Raw genomic sequence first — 25,769 nt, 5'->3', positions numbered from 1 at the left:
TTAAAATATGTCTGATCACTCCACTTTTCTGCACCCTGCCACATCTGCCCACTGCCCTTCCAGCCTATCTTGTGCCATTCTCCTTGCTCCAGGCACACAATGGACTTCTTTTCCAATTATTTTCAAGACTCAGGGACTTTGCACAGATTTCCAGAGTGACACAGAAGCTTTTCCCTGCATTCCTACATGATTCCCTGTAATTGTAGACCTTCATATCTCAGCTTAAATACTACTTCAAAGAAAAGTTTTCTTTGTTTCCCATCCTCAATCAGGACCAATGTTATACTTATTCAAGCATCTTCTAATTTTTCCTTATATAACCTTTAATATTTTGACAGTTCTATATGTACAGTCCCAAGTACCTAAATTTTGATTAATCATAACTCTTGGTCCATACACACTTGCAAATTTGACCTACACATGAGTCTTTCCTGGGTATGTATTTATAATCCTATTTATAATACAAAAACATCCATGAATCCACTACCCAATACTAGAGTAAATCCTTATTTTCTTTTTAGAATTATCCTTTACAGTACCTTAAATATATTTATGAATTTCTGCCACAATTTTCCTTTAAATCATCCTCTAGAGACAGCTTTATCCTAAATCATATTTATCATTCTTGTTTTCTTTTTTAATTTCTACCTTTAGTTTTAATTAAGTTTACTTTCAACTTAACCTGATCTTTCTTTTATTTTTCAATGTTTTATCATTAAAATATATCTATACTATAATTTGTAGCTATAATTTATTGATTTTAAATTCTGGATAGTATTTTCTTGTGTAAACATACATAATCATTTGTGCATTTTCCTGTAGATAATTATTTGGGTTATTTCCATTTTTTTATTCTTGCCAACAAAGATACCATAAAGATACTTGTACATATTTTCTAGTCAACATGTGTGTTAGGCAGAATTTTGCCTTCTGTGATCTTCACCCCTTGGTGATACTCTCATGAATATATTATGGTGCACGGCAAAGGAGCTTTGCAGCTGAACTTCAGTTAAGAAGAATGACTTGTATTATGCGGGTTGGGCCTGATATAGTCACATGCACCCTTCAAAGCAGAGATCTTTCTCTGGTTGGTAGCAGAAGAGGGAGGAGGTCAGAGATTTGGAGCACAAGGAAGATTCAATGTGATGTTGGTTTGAAAAGTGGAACTCAGTCATACAACTTCAAGTAACTGAATTCTGTCAACAACCTGAATGAGCTTGGAAGTGAAATCTTAAGTAGAGGTGCCATATAAGAGCTCAGCAGAGCAGATGATTTGACTTTGGTCCTATGAGGCCCTGAGAAGAGGACCCAGTTGAGTCACTTTGTACTGGACCTTTGATCCACAAAACTGTGAAATAATAAATGGGTGTTTTTAGCCACTGTATTTGTGGTAATATGTTTTAAAAGCAATAGAAAACTAAAAGAACAGGCTTAAGTGTTTTTCTTGGTGTAATTGCTATAAAGGGTACATCATGATGTTCACTAGTGAATTTCTAATGTCTACTGGAGTGCCTGGTTCATTTCTAATATAATACACATTAGTGGATTAAATGAAGAAACAGATAACTGAAGTTTATAAATGTTTAAAAACTTTAATGGACAAAAGGGTATGAAGTAGGGAAAATCAGGTAAGTATAAAATAATGAAAAATTACGTTGCAGTAGAATAATGTAAGAAACTAATAGCTAATATTTGTGAAAATGTAATTTATAGAACAAAAATTGTATGTTAAGAATTATCCACAGCATTGAATTTATGAAAAATTATATTGAAAAAATGTATTGTAAAGACAGGTTTGTTAGAATTCAAACTACATCTTCACAAGGAAACATTACAAGGGACACAATAAGTTTCCAACATCGCCTAAAAGCACTAGATTCATACATAACCTAATTAATAATTTACATGAATGATGCAGGAGAAAGAATTATCAAGACATTTTAATATTAGAAAGCATATATCAGCAAATGGCACAAGTATGGTTGGAGAGTTCTAAACCCAGAAAATGGAAGATGATAGATTATATCTGATACAATTAGAAATCATGGCATTTTTGTGAGAGAAATTTTTATAGTAAAACAACAGTTTTATCCAGCAATGTGGCATAATTCAGATGGAGTGGACAAGGGACTGGAGGCAAAGATGCCATTAAGTCCTTTGTATTTAATTCAACCAAAGATGAAACAAGAGTAATTTAAGTTATGATAGTTGGAGTAAAGATATCTCAAAGATCATCTGTCTGGGGCTTGATGATGAATTGAATATAAAGATTGAAGGGGTAAGATACACAGCTTTTTATGAATATTCATTAGAGGGTGAGGTTAAGTTAAAGACTTAGAACATCCTTTATCATAAACTTGTAATTTTCTAAAAAGATCAGGTCATTCCTTCTGTTCTATACAAAGTAATCTCAACAGCTTGATTTTGTGCAAGAATAATTTTACTAATTGTCTAAATGTTTCTTTAAATTTTCCCCATTACCTCCTTGTTTTATAGTCTACAGTAGTTCCATCTCAGTTAAATCATTCTAGATTAGGTTCAAAATTGGTTTTATTTAATATAGTTTTCTATGCTAATATACAATTATACTGACCAATTGATCAAAGTCCATTCTTTTTGTCTTTATTTGGTTGGGCAGCTCATATTCCAATTTGATGGTAGCTTTAAAGTTTATATTAACAAGAACATGCCTTTTGCTGCATGAACAATGGGTATAGGATATAACCCAGAATTTCACCCAGGCTACTTTGTTTGATTAAGCTAATACTGTATTATTGGCTAAGTTATAATTAAGCTGAGACTTAACTACTTAATTGTTTTGTTCCAGCATGCTTTGTAATATTAAAAAAATACTTTATTTCTTTTGTCTTTCTCTACATATTCTATTTTGTGTATTGGGTGTTTATTTTTAAATCAGTTCTTAGCCACCATTGATAAGATGCACTATCACTGAACCATAGCACTGAGTGTTTACATGTGAAAGCTGAAACTTCATGTTTTGTCTTACTTATATCACAATTTTTAAATATCTCAAATTCCTCTGTTACTGAATTTATTACTTAGTCTTTTTTTTTCTTAAAGAATTTTGGCAACTTGACACACTATGGTATTCTTACAAACTGTGCATTTCAATTCTATGTAAAGTAATTTTAGCAGAGACTATGTATGCTTTTAAAACCTTCCTTGTATTTTGGAAGGGAGGGGTTATTTGTTCAAAAACCAATTCTCATACTTATTTTAAAAATCACTTTGGTGTATTATGATTCATGAGTTATTTCTGAAATTCTCATACATACATGAAAATATAAGACAAAATGTTACATGGTAAAGAAATAACAAGAAGGTAGTAGAGAACTTATGAAAGGTAATTCATTCAATTATATTTAACTCTAATCCTAAACTGTAATCTCTGGAGGGCGGAGAATTATATTGTCTCTGTTACATAATATGTAAACGTATCTATATTGTGTACCACTGAATCCATAATAAGTAACACTGAGCCTGTACTTAACACTTATATGCTGAATGAATATGTGGATGAATACATTAATGAATACAACACAAAATGGTCTTACCTAAGGCCCATGCATACTTAATTAAAACATAATGATAAATTATTATAATAAGCAGATTTTCATAATCTTTAAATGGTATGTATGTGTGCAACTATTTAGTTTCTGAGGCCATAACTATATCTCTTCTGCTGAAGAATATTTTGGTTGACCACCCCTATTAAAGCACATATTCAGTCAATTCAATGCTGTAAGAATTGTAAGGATACAAAACAGCACATTTGAAACATTACTTTAAGGGTACAATAAAAACTTAAATAAGTTGCTTTTTAAGAAAGTAGATTAGACCAAGGGTAGAGCATATTGATAATCCTAGCAACTGGGACTATTAAAAATAAGTTACTGCCATGATGAATGCTTGAATTGTTAGAATTCAAAAGGATTTGCAATAGCATCCTCATAAGAAGAATAGCAGGGAAATTACTTTTATGTGTTACATGCCTTCAATAAGGCTTTAAAATGGTATTCATCTGAGAAAAAAAAGAATCTTGAACTTTACTAGAAACAACACACTGGAAAATCAATTAGATATAGATGTTAGAATTAAGGTAAAATGTAATAGAATAAAACCTCTAGAAATTATTATAGGACAGAATCTTCATGACTTTGGCATGAATTTCTTAGAAACAAAAATCACAGATCATAAAGGAAAAGACTGACAGATTGGATATTATGAGACTTGAAAACTTCTGTTTATAAAAGACAGTTTTAAGAATCAAAAGACAAATCCCAAACAGGGAGAAATATTTGTCAGATATTCCATAGAAGAACTTTTATTCAATAAATCCTTCAAATTAATGAGAAAACACAAACTTCTTTACAGAAATGAGTGAAAAACTTGAGCATTCACAAAATAGCATCTGCAAATGGCCAATAAGCATATGAAAAAGTGCTCAATATTATAAATCATTAGGAAATGTAAATTAAAACCGCAATATTACATACTCACCAGAATAGTTACAAATTAAAGACACAATACCGATTTGGGGCATTTAAATGGATCAACAATGCTTTCATACATTTCTGGGAGTGTTGTAAATAGTTACAAGTTTTTTAACTGCTGGCAATATCTTCTGTGTAACTAATTAAATACCCTATGACTACACATATGCAATCCATGTGCCACATAGACATGAATGTTCATTAAGCACGATTCACAATATCTAAAAACTGGAAATAACCACCATCAATAGTAGAACAGGACATATTGTGTTCTGAGATAGGTTTTTGTAATGAAGTGCTATCCATTAATGAAATAGAAGACTATTATTTCAAGCAGTAATATACATAATCTCATACTCTCATGCTGAGCAAAGAAACCCAAACACAGAACAGTATATATTGCATGATTTCTTGTATAAAATGCACCAACTCAGTTGAAACTAATCTGTGGTAACAGAAGTCAAAATAGTGGTACCTCTGAAGATGTGTACAACACAGGAGAGGTTTCTTGGGTGCTGGTAATGTTCTATGCCACAATCTCAGTGCTGGTTACTGAGTTCATTTTACAAGAAATCACCAGTCTGAAAATTTAAGATTTATAACTTTATTATATATGTACTATATTCAACAAAAAATTTACCAAAATTATTTAATAAATAGCATAACACAAAAATATGTACTGACATCTATAATCTATAAACTAGATCAAATCACTTCATAGATGGTTGATACAACATTCAGCTTAATAATTAATGTCCAAGTATTTGGCTATATTAACCATGACTGATTGTATATTTTGAAGTAGAATTCATGAATCACACGATTTGTAAAATTTCACTTTAATTTTCCCTGTTTGGTTAGAATATTTTAAAATTTATAATCCAAATTAGTCAATTCCTCAACCACTTTGCACAAAGAAAATGAATTCAGTGAAGATCCAATAGTCTTGATTTCATATTTATTTTGTGAGTTCGTTTATTTTTAATATAAAGAAAAATTCTATTCACTTCTAATCTACTGTTTGCACTTATATAAGTATGTATTTGAACTTAGAATAATATACATGTGAGTATGACATATAAGTATTGACATATGAGCAAATACATATATGTATTTGAACATGACTCTTAACTGGTAATAATAATTAATAATAATAAATATAATAAAATACACATATAGAGTATTATGGCCCTTACACTATGGCACTTTATCTAACACTTCATTTAAAAACTACAACAAGCTATAATGCAATGCTATTAGTTTGTGCTATTTATAGAAGAGGAAACTGAGTCTTGAAGACAAGAAACTTGCCTAGGATAATGCATCTGCCAGGTGCGGTGCTTAGGTCCGAACACAAGCTGTCTCTGCAGAAGTTCAGGCACATAACCGTTTAGCTCAATGCTAAGGAACTACTCCTTAGATGTGTCAGCCTTACTTAATTCCAGAGACTGTAGCAGTTAAAGATCAATTGTAGCATCTTGATGCTGTCTTTACATAGCTTTCTTCCTGTTTACTTAAGTGATCTCTAAATTTGTTTCTTAGTATTTAAGTGCTCAGTTATGTTAATGGTGTTCCCAGGGGATTTGCTCTTCCGCTCTGCTTTTTGTTTATGTGATCCCAGAGGCTTTCCTTGTTGAAATAAGGACTAAATTTTTTTCTCTGATGAATTTATCATACTAAGCTGTTGGGGCTGTATTCTATGTATTCTACTTTTTTTTTTGTAGAAGACATTCAAATATGGGTACCTCTCCATTTTGAAAATGTAATGGATCTTTTACAGAATGTTTATTAATCTGTGCACCTGGTGTGAAGAGGTATTGCTAGTGCTGTTGACATAATACTGAGGGTTTTCACTTTGCTTCTACAGATGTTGCTATAGTGCTCAACCTAGTTATGTCTTTTGAGCAAAATATATCATTAATATTTAGAAAACTGTATTACCACTTAAGAGGTATTCAATTTCTAAGGTCTCAGAATGAGCAGATTTATGCATTGTTTGCTTCCTATAGTTTAGGCTGATGATGTTTGACTGAATTAAAAAATAGATTTAAAATGCTGAAGGTATTACACACTGAAGAGTTAATGTCAGCCTTGAGTGTTTTGACTGCTTGCACGTTTACATATCAGGCATGTTCCATCTAATCAGTGGTGATCCATCCACTCCTTTCTTCACCTTTCATATGAGTGTGCAGATGAGACTGGAAATAGGGGTGCCACATGTGGACAAAGCAAAGAAGCCTTTCTATCTTTACTCTGCGACTAAAGCAGTTGGTGTAGAATACCACCAGTTGCAAAAATTAAAATGATTACAGGTTGAGTTATATTCAAACATCTTATCCTACTCCCCACTCCCACTGCCATCCTGTATTAATTACAAAAATGTCTGTATGCCTTTTGTAAACTGGAGGCAATTTGATTCTTATTGTTAAAGCTATCCTTTAAACATCCTTACTTAAATGTTTACAGCTTCGCTTTGCCTCCATAGCTAGAATACATCCTTAAAAATAGAGATTACACATTTTTGTATCTCCTCACAATTTCTAATTTGGCCCAATTTATTCACATGGTGACTACACCAATGTTAATACCACATTAATATCATGTGGCGATATTAATAATAATATGCCTCAATGGCAGGTACATAATATGCCCTGGTGTGAGGCTCTGTATTGATAGAACTGCCACTTAACGTATATCTGTGACTTCTTCTTTCACACCTCGAAGAATTTTCATTTCTCATTTGCCTGAATATTACAGAGTGTCACATACTTCAGGCAGTACCCCAACTAAGTAATCTCTACTGAGTGAGGTATCCCAACAGGTAAGTGACTCTCACTTTTGGAGAAACACAGGGTGAATTAGCATCAGAAGTCTGGGCTATAAAGCAAGCAGTTTGCAGAAAGGTATTCTCTTGGCAGGTGGCAGGGACTTGCCTCTGGTTTAGGTTCTGAATAGTAAGGGCAGATAAGAGTTGGGGAAGAGGGGAGCATGGAGAGGAAAGCGTATTATTTCCATTATAAAAGGATCAACAGACATCGAAGCAGATGACATAGACAAAGTCCTGTATCCTAATCGATACAGGCAAAGGCATCATGACTGGAAGAGTAAGGTCCTAAGAAGGGCAGAATAATTCAGTGGCAGGGAAAAGGCAGCTCAGTTAGCAGGACTGCGCACCAGTTGAGAATCAAATCACAGTGAGGTTATCCTGTTGTCATTCCATAAGCGCTGGCATAGCTCCACAAATATCTCTCAAATAAGAGTCAGGACAGGTAGTACTATGGGGTGAGGGCCAAGTGATTCTCGCTCTGAAGAAATTGATTCAGAGACTGGGAAAATGTCAGTGACGAAAGAAGGGAAATCATTCTTTTTATTTTATTCCCGGGATATTTTATTTTCCAAAGTTATATAAATTCAGGAGGAAAAATTTTAGGATTAAAGATGAAGTTTACAAATTATCTACAGATTCATTTTATCCTTGGTATCAATCTCATTATTTGGATAGATGAAAGGCTGCTGCATTGTTTCTTGTCCATTGACATACATAACGGGATGATTCTAAAGTCTGGGTGAATTCAGGTGTCTACTTTAGGACCAATATCTTTAACACTTACCCATTTCTATCCTGAAATCCTGATGGCACAGCTTATTTATATATCCATCATCAGACAGCAATTTTCTGGAGTTATGACAGTCCCAAACTTAAGTAATGTATTATATTTTAAGGTTTTTCATAAATGTTGTTAGCTAATATACATCCTAAGGATTTTGCTCTGAAGCGTATATATGGTACATTCCCTCCAAAATTTGGATTTTTAACATTTTTTACTTTTTGACCACAAATTTAAGCACACTATTTTAATCTAACAATTATTAGACTATTTAAGTTGCTAATTTCATAATACACTTCACATTTCATGTCTGAAAGACTGGTGCAATTGATTAATTACTTTGATTAATTTATAACATTTACTTATATCAATATTCATAATCTATTCTTGCTTTATTATTTCTATTAATTAAATAATCATTGACAATAATTTAACAGGTGTAATATTTCATATATCTGTTACAAGTTTAATTAAGTGACAGGTCTGCACTTTCCAGTTTCACTAAATAAAACAAACAAGAATGTGGCCTTATGTAGCAGTGTCAGACCATAGGTGTTGATGAGCCACACTCTTAAGCTTACTGTCACATTCAATTAACTTCTAAACTACACCAAATGGTTTGGAAAAAACAGAAATTTAATAAATGATTTTATCCTAATTAACAAAATATTCTGAAGTATCTTCACTGAATAAATTTCTGTTGTTGTCTACATCAGCAATTTATGAGTTCATTAACAGAAGTGTAATGCATGCCCCAAATATGAATATTATAAATATTACATAAGTTTTACATCATATTAGTAAATACTATAATTCTAAATCAGGGCATGCACCAAATTTAAATAATTGTGTGACTTGAAAAAATATTAAACGAGTATCTATCAAAACACTGCCCTTTTTCGAAGGGATTGCAAGCAATTGGAACTTCCCCAGGAGTATTTTAATCACCCTGACACATTGGAGTCAGGTCAGAAAGATGTGTTTAAAGTAACTAGAAGCCAAGTTTAATGCTCCTGGCCTGGTTGCCTAGCAGTCAAGCTAGGGTAAAAATAAATGCACACACATTCTTCAGCTGAAACCTCTATAAATTTTTCTCTATTGAAAGAAGTTTTAACTAAAAGACTTGAGAAAACAGTTGGATTTTTCTTAAGCAACTTACTTTTTTTTTTTGCATAACCTTATTCAATGATCTTTTACCTTTATAAACATGATCATGGATACTTTCCCAACTGCATTTTGGTTACCAACTATAGGCAATTCACTTTTGTAGTGGATGTGACATGCTTATTAAGAGCCATACTGCAGGTTAACCCCAGTTTTGTGAGCTAATTTTCCTGATGGCAACTGGAAACACAATACTCCATTCTTAACGATAGGTAATGAAGACACTGCAAAATTCTGACTGAATTCACCTATTGTCTGAGTATTCTGAACGTAATTAAAGGATACAGATTTACAGTAGCATAGGTTTCAGTAACCACAGTTCTAAGGAAGTAACAGTACAACTGGTTTGTATTTTACATAATGCATACATACATTTTTGACTTTCTATTTGTAAACAAATTCTGCAAACAATAAGCCCCTAAACCCTAAACCAGTTCCACTTTTTTAAAAAGCTACAAATTTACATAATAAAATTTAGTTTCTACAAGCCATATTTGGGGGCATGAAACAGGGACATTGGTATTTAAGAATGCTACTAGAAATTGCAGTATTCAAAATTACTTCACACTCATAAATAGGTTGCCTATAGTAATCATTGGCTCATCTTAATGGTAAGAGTCACTTGTCCTTAGGAAATTCTCAAAGTGAGTAGTTTTCAGAAACATGCTGAAAGAAAGAGAATATTAAAAAGGGAAGCAATCATTGCTTGAGCCTGTGGTTTTCAAACTTTAGTGAACATAAGAATGCCCTGGATGGATTTAAATAGACATTTCTTGATCCCACCCCTAAGAGTTTCTTTTTCAGTAGGTCTGGGATAGAGTCCAGTAATTTGCATTTCTGAGAAGTTCCCAAGTGATATTATGCTGCTATGCCTGACCACACTTTGAAAACTACTGGCTTAAGTAAGGCAAGCTTCACTCTATTCCAGAACTTACAGTATAAAAGATAAAATATCAGATAAAATATCAATAATTCATAATCCCCAAAGAAATAAAGAGTAAATAAATGATAACTTTTGGGTGAGACAATCCTGGTTAGGGGTCATACTGACATTATTACTCTTTGTCCCTAATATTGGTGATTTTCCTGGGATAAATGGCTTATTTTTAAATGGTAATGGTCATTAACACATATTGCTAAAAATCCAGTAGGAATCACCCTTATAAAAATCATCCCTATTTTGAACTGATATTTTTGAAAGGCAAATTTTTATCAAACTATTTACATAGATTTAAATGCTCCTTTTAATAGAAAAAAATAAACTTTAACTTTCTTAACTGGGATAATTTTAAACCAAGAGAACATTATATATAACCTTAAGCATGACTATATGGACCAATCCTTCCCAAAATGTCAATTTGGAATGAGTTAGGATTTTTAACTACATGGCTGTAATCATTTCATTGAATTGATAGTTTCCCACAGCTATGCACCTTGGTGCCCATGTTGAGTTCTCAATAATCACAGTAAGTTATAGAACATCTGTCTGGGCTGGGGTAAGGGGAGCATACAAAATTATAGGAAATAACAAGCATTATGCAATTCCCTACAATCTAAAATCTCTGTTATATAGTATGTTTTAAGTTCCTTCCCTCTTTCATCTTTCATTATCTCTCTTAATATCCTACATCCTCCTTTCTCAAAAAGGCAGATGAACAGACACTGTCATCTCCACCTTCCAATAGATAGTTGCACCAGATATTTCTTTAATTCTCTGCCTTTCTCATTTCCCTGCTTTCTTTTACTATCCTAGCCTCATCTTTGTCTTTCCAGGTAACCAACAGCTGATTCTGACAGATGCAGTTTATCATACTTTCATGATAGGGACAGTCAATCAACAGTGGCAGTTAAAATTCTACCCTGATATTCATCTCTACAGATACACCTTTAAATACTTTCCAAGAGGCAGCTTAATAACAAGGTGATGGGAGTCTGTGAAAATATCTATACATGTATATATATCTTCCAGGATTAAGTATGTGTGATGTGTGTGTGCACTCATGCATTTGTGTGCAGGTAGTTAATGCCTCATTATTTGCATTGTTAGTTAAGTTGCTGACTTTTTCTTTGTACTTGGTTTCTTTCAAAGAATTAAGATCATTTACTAAAATGTTTTATATGATAAACAAGTCAGATATCAGTCATTTGCATTTTTTCTGATTTTATCTTTATGCTAGAGGACTGGCTTCTTAATTTGAAGAACAATAAATGACGAAACCTTCTGTCTCAACTCTTCCAACTCTTTCAAAGTGAATATCTGCTCTGTTTTTCTATTTTCTTCTTTTTTTCCTTCTACTCCTTTTCTACCATGCATTCTTTGTCACTCAAAATGTGGTCAGCAGAACGCAACTATTAGCCTCACTTAGAAGTTATGAATGCAGAAATCCAGGCTCCTCCTTAGCTTTAGTGAGTTAGAACCTGCATTTTAAACAAATTCTCAGGTAACTCCTATATGCTTCTACTGGAGTGTGAAAAGCAACCACCTAACTATATCATCTATTAGCAATCACCAATAGGTGGTCCATGGGCCAGACAGAGCCCACAAATATGTGCTGTTCACTTAACACTAAATTTCTTAATGTTTTGATTATTTTGGAGTATATGAAAGTTAGCAAAGATCATGTTAGAATGTGAATCCCCCGATTCTATTGAAAGAATTAGAAATTCTGACTGAAAGGCTTTTTCACCTTTTGTTTCTCTTAATAACACTGTATATAATTAGGCAAATTGCTTTAATATGCATTGTATATTTTGAGATTCAAAAAAACACTGAATGTAAGAAAGCATTTTAAATTCCATCTTACAATAAACTAATCAGTAAAGTGATATGTCCTAAAATTCATATATTAATAATTGGCCATAACCCCAAACCTTGGTATATTGCATTTTTAATAGTAAATGCTCAGTAAATAGTTGTTAACCTAGTAAATGCTCTAGCAGTGCCTCAAACTAAAGATTTTCTACTTCCAAGTTGTATATTACCCTTTTCATTCATTCACTCTTTAATTTTTTTCAAAATGCATTAAATAGGCATTCGAGAGGTCTCAAGACATATGTCAAGGCTACTAATCCAAGGATCAACTACACAGAGGTGGTAGGTGGACACATATGAGCATATGCCATCACTTAAGATGATCCTGTTAAGTGAGACAAGCGGGAGATGAAAGCATAATTTAATTGAGTGAGGACAAAGAGAAGTCTCAGGTGACTGAGTAGGACGTAAACTAACAGTGAATCCTGAAAATGGAGATGTTGTCAAGGGAAAAAACAAAATCTATAAAATACATTTTCACATGGCAAAGTGCTTGAGTGAGATGAAAACATATAAGAAGCCCAGAAATTTTTCACCTAGTAGGTCATAGAGTAGCTAGAAATAGGATCAGTCATGGGACTCCAGAGAATGTAGACTACATACCGGAGAAGTAGAATCATTAATTGATGAAAAAATAGATCAATAATTTAATAGACAGCAGGATTCAGAAAATTGGGTATTATTTTCTTTCTCTTTTCTTTTTCTTTATGACCATATTTTTAAGTCAAGAAAATAAAAATTACCTATAGAACTTAATGTAACTGAATAATTTATGCATGAAATCAGATAGCTTACTTATAAGGCTGACTGAAATCCTTAGTTTGATGAGATTCATGCATAGTAAAATACAGCAAACAGACCTTAACATATGATTTCAGATATAATGAAGAATTATTATAAATTTGTGTCTTTCAGATGAACAATGATAATTAAACAAAAATGTCACAGTCAAGCAGTGAGAATGTAAAATAAATAACACAGAGGCGGGAGCCAAGATGGCGGCGTGAGTAGAGCAGTGGAAATCTCCTCCCAAAAACACATAGAGCTATGAAAATATAACAAAGAAAAATCTTCCTAAAATAGAGACCACAGGACACAAGACAACATCCAGACCACATCCACACCTGCAAGAACCCAGCGCCTTGTGAAGGGGGTAAGATACAAGCCCCAGCCCGGCGGGACCCGAGCGCCCCTCCCCCCGGCTCCCGGCGGGTGGAGAGAAACCGGAGCAGTTTTTTTTTTTGGCGAGCGCTTTTTGGAAGCCTTAGAGGGACGGGCCCCCGTTGCTGGGGAGGCAGGGTGGCGGGACCGGTGAGGAGGTGCCTGGGAACAGCGCCGGAGGACAAAGAATATCCCGCGTTTCTCCCTGCGAGACCTGGGGGCGGGTGCCTGAGACCGGTGCCTGAGGACGGAGGAGGTCGCGCGTTTTTCCCCTTTTTTTTTTTCTCTTTTTGGCAAGCGCTTTTTGGAAGCCTTGAAGGGACGGGGACCCCAGTGCTAGGGAGGCACGGTGGCGGGACTGGTGAGCGGGTGGCTGGGACCGGCGCCTGAGGACAAAGAATATCCCCCGTTTTTCCCTGCGGGACCGGTGGGCGGGTGCCTGAGACAGGCACTTGAGGACAGAGGAAATCGCGCGTTTTTCCCCTTTTTTTTCTCTTTTCTGCGAGTGCTTTTTGGAAGCCTAAAAGGGACAGGGACCCCGGTGCTAGGGAGGCAGGGCGGCGGGACTGGTGAGCGGGTGCCTGGGACCGGCACCTGAGGACAAAGAATATCCCGCATTTTTCCCTGTGGGACCGGTGGGTGGGTGCCTGAGACCAGCACCTGAGGACGGAAGAAATCGCGCGTTTTTCCCCTTTTTTTTCTCTCTTTTTGCCAAGTGCTTTTTGGAAGCCTTGAAGGGACAGGGACCCCGGTGCTAGGGAGGCAGGGCGGCAGGACTGGTGAGCGGGTGCGTGGGACCAGTGCCTGAGGACAAAGAATATTGAGCGTTCCTTCCCTGCGGGACCGGTGGGTGGGTGCTTTTTGGAAGCCTTGAAAGGACAGGGACCCTGGTGCTAGGGAGACAGGGCAGCAGGACCAGTGCGCGGGTGCCTGGGACCGGCACCTGAGGAAAAAAAAAAAAAATCGCGTGTTTTTTCTTTTTTTTTTCCTTTCTGTTCCCTCTCTCATTGTTGCTGTTGTTGTTTTGGTTTGGAGAGTGCTTTTTGGAAATCTTAAAGGGGCAGGACAGGTCACTTAGACCAGAAGCAGGGAATCTGGGGATCTCTGGGCACTCTAACCCCCTGGGCAGCAGGGAGCACAGAGGCCCCTTACGGAGATAAATAGTCTCCTGGCTGCTCCCCCTCTAACGGGGCTCCACCATTTTGGAGGAACAGCCCCAGCCAGGCCAAGCCCACAGCAACAGTGGAGATAAACCCCAAAGCAACTGGGCAGGAAGCAGAAGCCCTGTCTGCGCACAGCTGCCCAGCACAAGCCACTAGAGGTCGCTATTCTCCCAGGAAAAGGCTACAAACCAACAAGAAGGGAAGCTCTTCCAGCGGTCACTTGTACCAGCTCTGCAAACTATCTCTATCACCATGAAAAGGCAAAACTACAGGCAGACAAAGATCACAGAGACAACACCTGAGAAGGAGACAGACCTAACTAGTCCTCCTGAAAAAGAATTCAAAATAAAAATCATGAACATGCTGACAGAGATGCAGAAAAAAATGCAAGAGCAATGGGATGAGATGCAGAGAAAAATGCAAGAGCAGTGAGATGAGATGCAGAGAAAAATGCAAGAGCAGTGGGATGAAGTCCGGAAGGAGATCACAGATGTCAGGAAAGAGATCACAGAAGTGAAACAATCCCTGGAAGGATTTATAAGCAGAATGGATAAGATGCAAGAGGCCATTGAAGGAATAGAAGCCAGAGAACAGGAACGTATAGAAGCTGACAGAGAGAGAGATAAAAGGATCTCCAGGAATGAAACAACACTAAGAGAAATATGTGACCAATACAAAAGGAAAAACATTCGTATTATAGGGATACCAGAAGAGGAAGAAAGAGGAAAAGGGATAGAAAGTGTCTTTGAAGAAATAATTGCTGAAAACTTCCCCAAACTAGGGGAGGAAATAATCGAACAGACCATGGAATTATACAGAACCCCCAACAGAAAGGATCCAAGGAGGACAACACCAAGACACATAATAATTAAAATGGCAAGGATCAAGGACAAGGAAAGAGTTTTAAAGGCAGCTAGAGAGAAAAAGGTCACCTATAAAGGAAAACCAATCAGGCTAACATCAGACTTCTCAACAGAAACCCTACAGGCCAGAAGAGAATGGCATGATATACTTAATGCAATGAAACAGAAGGGCCTTGAACCAAGGATACTGTATCCAGCACGACTATCATTTAAATATGATGGTGGGATCAAACAATTCCCAGACAAGCAAAAGCTGAGGGAATTTGCTTCCCACAAACCACCTCTACAGGGCATCCTACAGGGACTGCTCTAGATGGGAGCACCCCTAAAAAGAGCACAGAACAAAACACACAACATATGAAGAAGGGAGGAGGAGGAATAAGAAGGGAGAGAAGAAAAGACTCTCCAGACAGTGTATATAACAGCTCAATAAGCGAGCTAAGTTAGGCAGTAAGATACTAAAGAAGCTAACCTTGAACCTTTGGTAACCACGAATCTAAAGCCTGCAATGGCAATAAGTACATATCTTTCAATAGTCACCCTAAATGTAAATGGACTTAATGCACCAATCAAAAGACATAGAGTAATAGAATGGATAAAAAAGCAAGACCCATCTATATGCTGCTTACAAGAAACTCACCTTAAACCCAAAGATAAGCATAGACTAAAAGTCAAGGGATGGAAAAACATATTTCAGGCAAACAACAGTGAGAAGAAAGCAGGGGTTGCAGTACTAATATCAGACAAAATAGACTTCAAAACAAAGAAAGTAACAAGAGATAAAGAAGGCCACTACATAATGATAAAGGGCTTAGTCCAACAAGAGGATATAACCATTCTAAATATATATGCACCCAATACAGGAGCACCAGCATATGTGAAGCAAATACTAACAGAACTAAAGAGGGAAATAGACTGCAATGCATTCATTGTAGGAGACTTCAACACACCACTCACCCCAAAGGATAGATCCACCGGGCAGAAAATAAGTAAAGACACACAGGCACTGAACAACACACTAGAACAGATGGACCTAATAGACATCTATAGAACTTTACATCCAAAAGCAACAGGATATACATTCTTCTCAAGTGCACATGGAACATTCTCTAGAATAGACCACATACTAGCTCACAAAAAGAGCCTCAGTAAATTCCACAATATTGAAATTCTACCAACCAATTTTTCAGACCACAAAGGTATGAAAGTAGAAATAAATTCTACAAAGAAAACAAAAAGGCTCACAAACACATGGAGGCTTAACAACATGCTACTAAATAATCAATGGATCAATGAACAAATCAAAATAGAGATCAAGGAATATATAGAAACAAATGACAACAACAACACTAAGCCCCAACTTCTGTGGGATGCAGCGAAAGCAGTCTTAAGAGGAAAGTATATAGCAATCCAGGCACACTTGAAGAAGGAAGAACAATCCCAAATGAATAGTCTAACATCACAATTATTAAAACTGGAAAAAGAAGAACAAATGAGGCCTAAAGTCAGCAGAAGGAGGGACATAATAAAGATCAGAGAAGAAATAAACAAAATTGAGAAGAATAAAACAATAGCAAAAATCAACAAAACCAAGAGCTGGTTCTTTGAGAAAATAAACAAAATAGATAAGCCTCTAGCCCAACTTATTAAGAGAAAAAGAGAGTCAACACAAATCAACATAATCAGAAATGAGAATGGAAAAATCACGACAGACTCCACAGAAATACAAAGAATTATTAAAGACTACTATGAAAACCTATATGCCAACAAGCTGGAAAACCTAGAAGAAATGGACAACTTCCTAGAAAAATACAACCTCCCAAGACTGACCAAGGAAGAAACACAAAAGTTAAACAAACCAATTACGAGCAAAGAAATTGAAACGGTAATCAAAAAACTACCCAAGAACAAAACCCCGGGGCCGGACGGATTTACCTCGGAATTTTATCAGACACACAGAGAAGACATAATACCCATTCTCCTTAAAGTGTTCCACAAAATAGAAGAAGAGGGAATACTCCCAAACTCATTCTATGAAGCCAACATCACCCTAATACCAAAACCAGGCAAAGACCCCACCAAAAAAGAAAATTACAGACCAATATCCCTGATGAACGTAGATGCAAAAATACTCAATAAAATATTAGCAAACAGAATTCAACAGTATATCAAAAGGATCATACACCATGACCAAGTGGGGTTCATCCCAGGGATGCAAGGATGGTACAACATTCGAAAATCCATCAACATCATCCACCACATCAACAAAAAGAAAGACAAAAACCACATGATCATCTCCATAGATGCTGAAAAAGCATTTGACAAAATTCAACATCCATTCATGATAAAAACTCTCAGCAAAATGGGAATAGAGGGCAAGTACCTCAACATAATAAAGGCCATATATGATAAACCCACAGCCAGCATTATACTGAACAGCGAGAAGCTGAAAGCATTTCCACTGAGATCGGGAACCAGACAGGGATGCCCACTCTCCCCACTGTTATTTAACATAGTACTGGAGGTCCTAGCCACGGCAATCAGACAAAACAAAGAAATACAAGGAATCCAGATTGGTAAAGAAGAAGTTAAACTGTCACTATTTGCAGATGATATGATACTGTACATAAAAAACCCTAAAGACTCCACTCCAAAACTACTAGAACTGATATCGGAATACAGCAAAGTTGCAGGATACAAAATCAACACACAGAAATCTGTAGCTTTCCTATACACTAACAACGAATCAATAGAAAGAGAAATCAGGAAAACAATTCCATTCACCATTGCATCAAAAAGAATAAAATACCTAGGAATAAACCTAACCAAGGAAGTGAAAGACTTATACTCTGAAAACTACAAGTCACTCTTAAGAGAAATTAAAGGGGACACTAATAAATGGAAACTCATCCCATGCTCATGGCTAGGAAGAATTAATATCGTCAAAATGGCCATCCTGCCGAAAGCAATATACAAATTTGATGCAATCCCTCTCAAATTACCAGCAACATTCTTCAATGAATTGGAACAAATAATTCAAAAATTCATATGGAAACACCAAAGACCCCGAATAGCCAAAGCAATCCTGAAAAAGAAGAATAAAGTAGGGGGGATCTCACTCCCCAACTTCAAGCTCTACTACAAAGCCATAGTAATCAAGACAATTTGGTACTGGCACAAGAACAGAGCCACAGACCAGTGGAACAGATTAGAGACCCCAGAAATTAACCCAAACATATATGGTCAATTAATATTTGATAAAGGAGCCATGGACATACAATGGCAAAATGACAGTCTCTTCAACAGATGGTGCTGGCAAAACTGGACAGCTACATGTAGGAGAATGAAACTGGACCATTGTCTAACCCCATATACAAAGGTAAACTCAAAATGGATCAAAGACCTGAATGTAAGTCACGAAACCATTAAACTCTTGGAAAAAAACATAGGCAAAAACCTCTTAGACATAAACATGAGTGATCTCTTCTTGAACATATCTCCCCGGGCAAGGAAAACAACAGCAAAAATGAGCAAGTGGGACTACATTAAGCTGAAAAGCTTCTGTACAGCGAAAGACACCATCAATAGAACAAAAAGGAACCCTACAGTATGGGAGAATATATTTGAAAATGACAGATCTGATAAAGGCTTGACGTCCAGAATATATAAAGAGCTCACACGCCTCAACAAACAAAAAACAAATAACCCAATTAAAAAATGGGCAGAGGAACTGAACAGACAGTTCTCCAAAAAAGAAATACAGATGGCCAAGAGACACATGAAAAGATGCTCCACATCGCTAATTATCAGAGAAATGCAAATTAAAACTACAATGAGGTATCACCTCACACCAGTAAGGATAGCTGCCATCCAAAAGACAAACAACAACAAATGTTGGCGAGGCTGTGGAGAAAGGGGAACCCTCCTACACTGCTGGTGGGAATGTAAATTAGTTCAACCATTGTGGAAAGCAGTATGGAGGTGCATCAAAATGCTCAAAACAGACCTACCATTTGACCCAGGAATTCCACTCCTAGGAATTTACCCTCAGAATGCAGCAATCAAGTTTGAGAAAGACAGATGCACTCCTATGTTTATCGCAGCACTATTTACAATAGCCAAGAATTGGAAGCAACCTAAATGTCCATCTGTAGATGAATGGATAAAGAAGATGTGGTACATATACACAATGGAATACTACTCAGCCATAAGAAGTGGAAAAATCCAACCATTTGCAGCAACATGGATGGAGCTGGAGAGTATTATGCTCAGTGAAATAAGCCAAGCGGAGAAAGAGAAATACCAAATGATTTCACTCATCTGAGGAGTATAGGAACAAAGGAAAAACTGAAGGAACAAAACAGCAGCAGAATTACAGAACCCAAAAATGGACTAACAGGTACCAAAGGGAAAGGAACTGGGGAGGATGGGTGGGCAGGGAGGGATAAGGGGGGGGAAGAAGAAGGGGGGTATTAAGATTAGCATGCATGGGGGGGAGGGAGAAAGGGGAGGGTGGGCTGCACAACACAGAGAGGACAAGAAGTGACTCTACAACATTTTGCTAAGCTGATGGACAGTAACCGTAATGTGGTTGTTAGGGGGGACCTGATATAGGGGAGAGCATAGTAAACATAGTATTCTTCAGGTAAGTGTAGATTAAAAATTTAAAAAAAAAAAAAAGAAAGAAAGAAAGAAAAGGGGGATTACTCCTTAACAGGATAAAACTATTGGTAAATCAAAGATCAACGCATGCTTTAAATATCCTTAATGTTGATCACTTAAAGGGTGTCAGATGATCAGCTATGGAGGTACTCTTTTCTGATAATATTCCTTTCTCTTAATTAAAAAAAAAAAAAAAAAGCAGTTACTGTGTGCTGACCTCCAATGAGTTCTGCACAGTGGTATAGAGGGCATGTCAAAGTGTGGGCAAAGGGTCTGTTTGTTTCTACGCAGAAGATCAAGGCCTAGCTTGGATACCCAGAAAATGAACTAAGATACGATATGAGGAGGAGCTTCCGGCATCAGCACTCTCTGGAGGACTCGTGCCGGGGGATGATCATCAAAAAGCCTCCACAGGGATCCGGACGATGCTGCGGTTGTGGCTGCATCCAGCCCACCATCTCCTGGACTTGCCATGAGAAGGAGGAGGGAGATGTCTAGGCTGGCATGTGCATACAGTGAGACAACGAATTTGACTGGATCTGTACTGTTGGAACTCAACCAGGAGTTGGGAGGGGTGCAAGTTGTAGCACCCCAAAATCTCATGACTATAGACTATCTATGGTTAAAAGAACATATGGGATGTGAACAGATCCCAGAAATGGGCTGCTTTAATTTGTCTGATGGTTCAAGTACAGTTGGAAAATATCCATCATATCATAGATAAATTTTCACAAATGCCTAGGGTGCCTAAATGGTTTTCTTGGCTTCACTGGAGATGGCTGGTGATTATAGATTTGCTTTCTTTATGTCACCGTATTCCTATTATGTCAATATGTGTGTGCAAATTAGTTAGTAGTTTAAAACCTATACATACTTAAGGTACTATACAAGAAGATATGTCAAAGAAATAATCAATCCTCCCAAGTTTCCTTCATATGCTACATCTATAGCTTTTCTTCTTCCTTCCTAATTACAAACTTTAAATAGAATTCGTGCCTCATATCGAATTTACCGAGTATCATAATTCCTCCAGGTGGTAAAGATACCTCGAGACAAGTGCTGGGCATAGAAGCCACAGGGCATAAATCTGCAAAGAAGTAAAAAGCTAACCTTTGCAAACAATATGGCTTCTCTCTCACTTACCAACTTTACATTTCCCTGTATGGCCCCGGAAGATGACTGGTTAGCCAGAGACGGGTAAGATTCCTCAAGGGAGGAACAACCTAAGACAGGCACAGTCGCAGGGGGGCCATCAGGTGAGAATTTGGGGATCAACAGAGGTGAGGCTCAGAACCTCACCCCCCCTGCTTTGAGAGAAATCTTCTGCATCCGTGGATGTCTTGCTGCCCTTGTCTAGCCTGGATTAATACTTAGTCCATAGGCACACACCTGATCATCTGATCATCTACATTTGCCTTCTTACAGCACTAAACTATGTTTTCTACCTTTATCTTGCATCTACCTACCACTTCAGCATTTTATTAAAAATAAAAATAATAATAATAATAGGAGAAATGTGGGATCAACATATAAATCAAGTACAAAAATCAAATGAATATTCATATTTGACCTGATGGTTTATAGGTCATATTGCATGATCAAAACCGAAAGTTTCTGTGATGACTGCCCTTGTACTGTTCACCATGTAAGAATTTATTCACTCTGTAAGAATTCGTTCACCATGTAAGAACTTGTTCGTTATGCTTCAGAAGATTGGAGACTGACGAGAATTAGGCTTGAGATGGATTAATGATTGTACATTGAGCATTGACCCCCCTATACTGAATTTTATTGTTGTTAACAACCATTTGATCAATAAATATGAGAGATGCCCTCTCAAAAAAAAAAAAATAACACAGACTGAATATCCATAATATATTAACAGTACAAATAAATAAATAAGAAAAACCTTTAAAATCAGGTAAAGGATACAAGCAGATAATTTTCCAAAGATGTCATTAAAAAATTGAGATATTTAACTTTACTCACACCTAAATAGATAAAATAAAATGAAAAGTCGTTTTGTTTTACAATCAAAACATTAGTAAGATTTAATTTTTAAGAAAGGTTTAATTCCAGTCTTAGTTGTTTTTTAGAAAACATTTAGCTGCTCTTCCTTTTATGATGAAGAAATTAAGAATATTTTCTAGCATAAACAGTCTTGTAATACAAACTTTCATATAATACTGATGGAAAGTAAATTCATATATAAATTTTTGCAGGAAAATTAAAAATTATGTACCCAAAACTATAAAATATGAATACATTTTTATTATACTAATTTTCTTTATCTACACTGCCCCAACAGAAAAACTCTGCAAAAATTGCTATACATAGATGTTCACAACAATTATTTTTTTAATATTATGGTTGAATAAAATATATAATGTCCACATTTTGGAATATATCCACTATATTTGACATATATATTCCTATATTTGGATTGTCTACTACAGAAATAAAGGAATTTATAGATACAACATAGATTTATATTTTTTGACATGGAAATAGGACCACAGTACACTGTATTGCAGGAAAATAAGTATTCAAAAAATATGTACATTATTATTCTATTTTCTTAAAAAGCCATATATGCTAGAAAATATATTGGGAATTACATACCCAGACCCATTAACAATGATTATTTTTGAGTGTGGTATTATTTTAAGCATTTAAACAAGTATATTAATCTATTTGATGTGAATTTATCAGTAAGAGATTTTTCTCAATGAATAGGAACAAGCTACTTTTATTTGAGGAAATAAAAAATAATCTCCCCAGTCTTTTCTATGACACATTCATCTTATTTTTTATACAATGAAAACAAAATCTTATGATTACATCTGCAGTTCACCCAGAACAATCATCATCTATTAAAAGAGCTGAAGTTTGTGTTCAGTGGAGCGGTCTTCTTACCTTGTTAAGACTCATTAATCTATGGGGTTGAGTACTTACTGTTAGACATATGGAGGTTAGTATTATTATAATTAATCATTTTCAATAGAATTAAAAATAGGTAAGTAAAAAAAGTGACCCAGTATTGATTTCCTTTAAGGCTTACAATCTTTATATCTGCCTGAGATTATTTTCATCAAGTTTATAGAAAATTAATTCTAAAGATAACTCTGAATACAGTCACAATCAATAAACTATCACATTTTTATCTGAAATTATGCAAAATGTTATGTTAACATTTCACAATTAATAGTCTTGCAGCAGTCCTACTAGGAAAAATCTAAAGCAAAGCTGTTGTAATAAAATAAATATCATTGGCAAATTGCTTAAAAACAGTGTTATTTGGAAAGTTTATATGAAAGCATCTCCCATACATTAGATGACATCATTGAAATAATGAGCTGCACTGTTACTAGCTAACAATAAGTTTTAGAAGGCATATTTCTCTTCCTATATTAGATTTTCATTGAGATTCTCACAAAGCTTTCTACATGATGGTTGGTAAGGGCTGAAGTGTGCATACCTCATCTCTCCTTCCACACCTACTTAATCACTCTTTCCCAAGTGAATGACTGATCCATGCTTACTAGTCACTGAGCCACATTTCTAACAGGCAGAACCAGGTTTCTCTAGTGCCCTACTGTCTTTGCTACTTCCTATGTCACTGTCTTCTCATAACTTATTAAAATGAAAAAGTCCCTGGGATTCTGATCATTGTTCCTAAATTGTTAGGTTCCAAGGGAACATTTGAGTGTAGATATCTTAAGGGTTAGACTGGGGAAGTAGAATACCTGACAGCAGTTCAGCTTTTGCTCAAGAGCTTTGCTTTTCATTCTCTCTGAAACCATCATTTATTACTCTCCTCACCTCTAAGACTAACAAGCAAAGGCTGTTTCCTTCATCTCAATAGTCATTTCCAAGATACTCTCCTCTGTGCAGAAGATAACAGAGACATCTTCTTTGACTGATCTGCAGGAGAGTTTCCCCCCTGCCCCATCACCCTTAATCAGCTTTATTACTTTTTTGTAGGACTTACCATGCCTGACTCTTAAAAAAATGTTATGTCCACCAGTGGGTAAATGGAAGTTTTCCTCCAGAGTTTCCAGAATTTTCCACCTAGCTTTAACCGTATCAATGGGTGTTTAGCACAGCAGGTGGTGTCGGGTTGTTCTGGGGTAATGGGTGGAGAGAAAATGCCATTCTCTCCTCCCCTCCATTTCTGGTACCTAATTGGTCTGGTGCCAGTCAGTCACCACAACCCACCCACGGAGCTCCTGCTGGAAGGGATGGGCAAGCGGGAGAGGAGGAGCCTCAGCCAGAGAGGACAGGTGGAGCCGGCTTGGCTAGTGAACTTGAGCAAGCTGTGAGCAATACAAACTCTCCCAACCTGCCCTTCCCCTTGTCCTCCTTTGGTTTCACTGGATTCATGGGGAATTTTCCTTGGGAGGGGCAGCCCCTTCCCCCTGGAGCTGTACCACCACAATTGAATTGTCTGTCACATAAACAATGAAAGCAGTGGGATAACAGAAGAACAATGGGCTGTTAACTAGTCATTAATAAAGCAGGCAGTTGGGCCCATGTTTGCTATCTGGCTTATCTACAGGTCCTATTCATAGACTCCAGGAAAATTTTTGAAGTCTGGACTCAAAGGACCATACAAAGAAAATGGGCCACATAGGATGAGAAGTTGATGGCAGGCCTGGGTTAGGCTCTGGCTTCCTAAAAAAAGATTCCTTCTATAGAAAACTACCATACCTGAGGGAAGTAAGACTGAGACAAGTAGCATAACCAGTAGGTGCTTTCACATTTAGAAGTCATAATCTTTGTCTTATCTTTGTATCTCCTTATAACTTAAAGGAAAAGACTAAATGCCTATGTATATTCCAAGTAGGAAAGTAAAAAAGGAAAGAAAAAAAAAAAACTTTTACTGAGCAAATAGTGTTTTTAGTGGAGAAGACAAGAAGCTACATGAAATGCAAGTAAAACATTGCAAAAGCACAGCTGGGTCAGCTTGTAAAGAAAATGGAGGTGGGACAAAGTGTAATGAAATACAAGAGGCTCATCTCTCAATGCTCAAGGAAGCAGGAGTACCTTACATGACAGTCTTTCCAGGAATAAGAAAGCATTTTGTAAAAATGAAAATCTTAAGTGTAGGTTTTCCAAATGGACATAAATTAAAGGGAGTTTCCCATAGAAATCACACAAGCTGAAGAACATTGTTGTGAGGCTAAGACTTATCAATGCCTTCTTTGGGGAAAATGGAAGTTACCACAACCAGGATCCTCACTTGGCCCTAAGATACTTGTCCACTGTGCATATGCAATGTTCACAGGGGTATGCTTGCATATGTGTGGACCATGAATTATTATTGACTCTATATAAAGAGCTCCACCCAGTGCTCTGGGGCTGCAAAGCTGCAGGTGAGCAGAGGCCAGAGGGGTGGCAGTACCTAAGGCACAGCCTCAGAAGGCTAAGGGAGTAGAGAGGCCTGAAGTAGAGACTGGCCTGCTGCATGCAGGCTGCCCCAGAGGCAGATTATAGCTCTTGACCTGCCACCAGGAGAGTAAAGCTTGGTATAAACCATTTCCCCCACAACATTCCGTTGTTGTGATTTGGTCTCAGTAAACCCAGAGTGAACTTGTCTGGGACTGAAACCTCCAGCAACACACCTGCATTCTTCTCTTTTTATTTACTATATAATTCTAAATATCTGTTCCTGGAATGTAAATGCAATATCGAACTAGGTTGGAAGTATAATTTTAGGGGGAATATAATGGCATTGAGGAAATAAATTCAGAAGTTGCAATTTTTATCTTGTCTTCTAAATGTTGTTTGGGTGAAGAACTTGTTCTGATGTTCTTATTCGT

General features: G+C 36.5%; 1 long non-coding RNA gene across 3 annotated transcripts in view; it reads right to left on the bottom strand.

Moving 5' to 3' along the window:
* LOC140848694 (uncharacterized) overlaps positions 1-24,072 on the bottom strand; it is a 397,098-nt gene extending 373,026 nt beyond the window's left edge. For all 3 annotated transcript variants that reach the window (XR_012129798.1, XR_012129799.1, XR_012129800.1), the window contains exons 1-2: positions 23,939-24,072; positions 4,990-5,095 (exon numbers count right to left, since the gene is read on the bottom strand). This is a non-coding gene — a long non-coding RNA (uncharacterized lncRNA). The remainder of the gene's footprint in view (positions 1-4,989; positions 5,096-23,938) is intronic.
* Positions 24,073-25,769: the final 1,697 nt, after the last annotated feature.

Source organism: Manis javanica, chromosome 4 (genome assembly GCF_040802235.1).
Source record: "Manis javanica isolate MJ-LG chromosome 4, MJ_LKY, whole genome shotgun sequence".
Lineage (NCBI taxonomy): Eukaryota > Metazoa > Chordata > Mammalia > Pholidota > Manidae > Manis > Manis javanica.
Note: the sequence above shows the minus strand (reverse complement) of the source record. Positions and strands in the feature narration are given on the sequence as shown.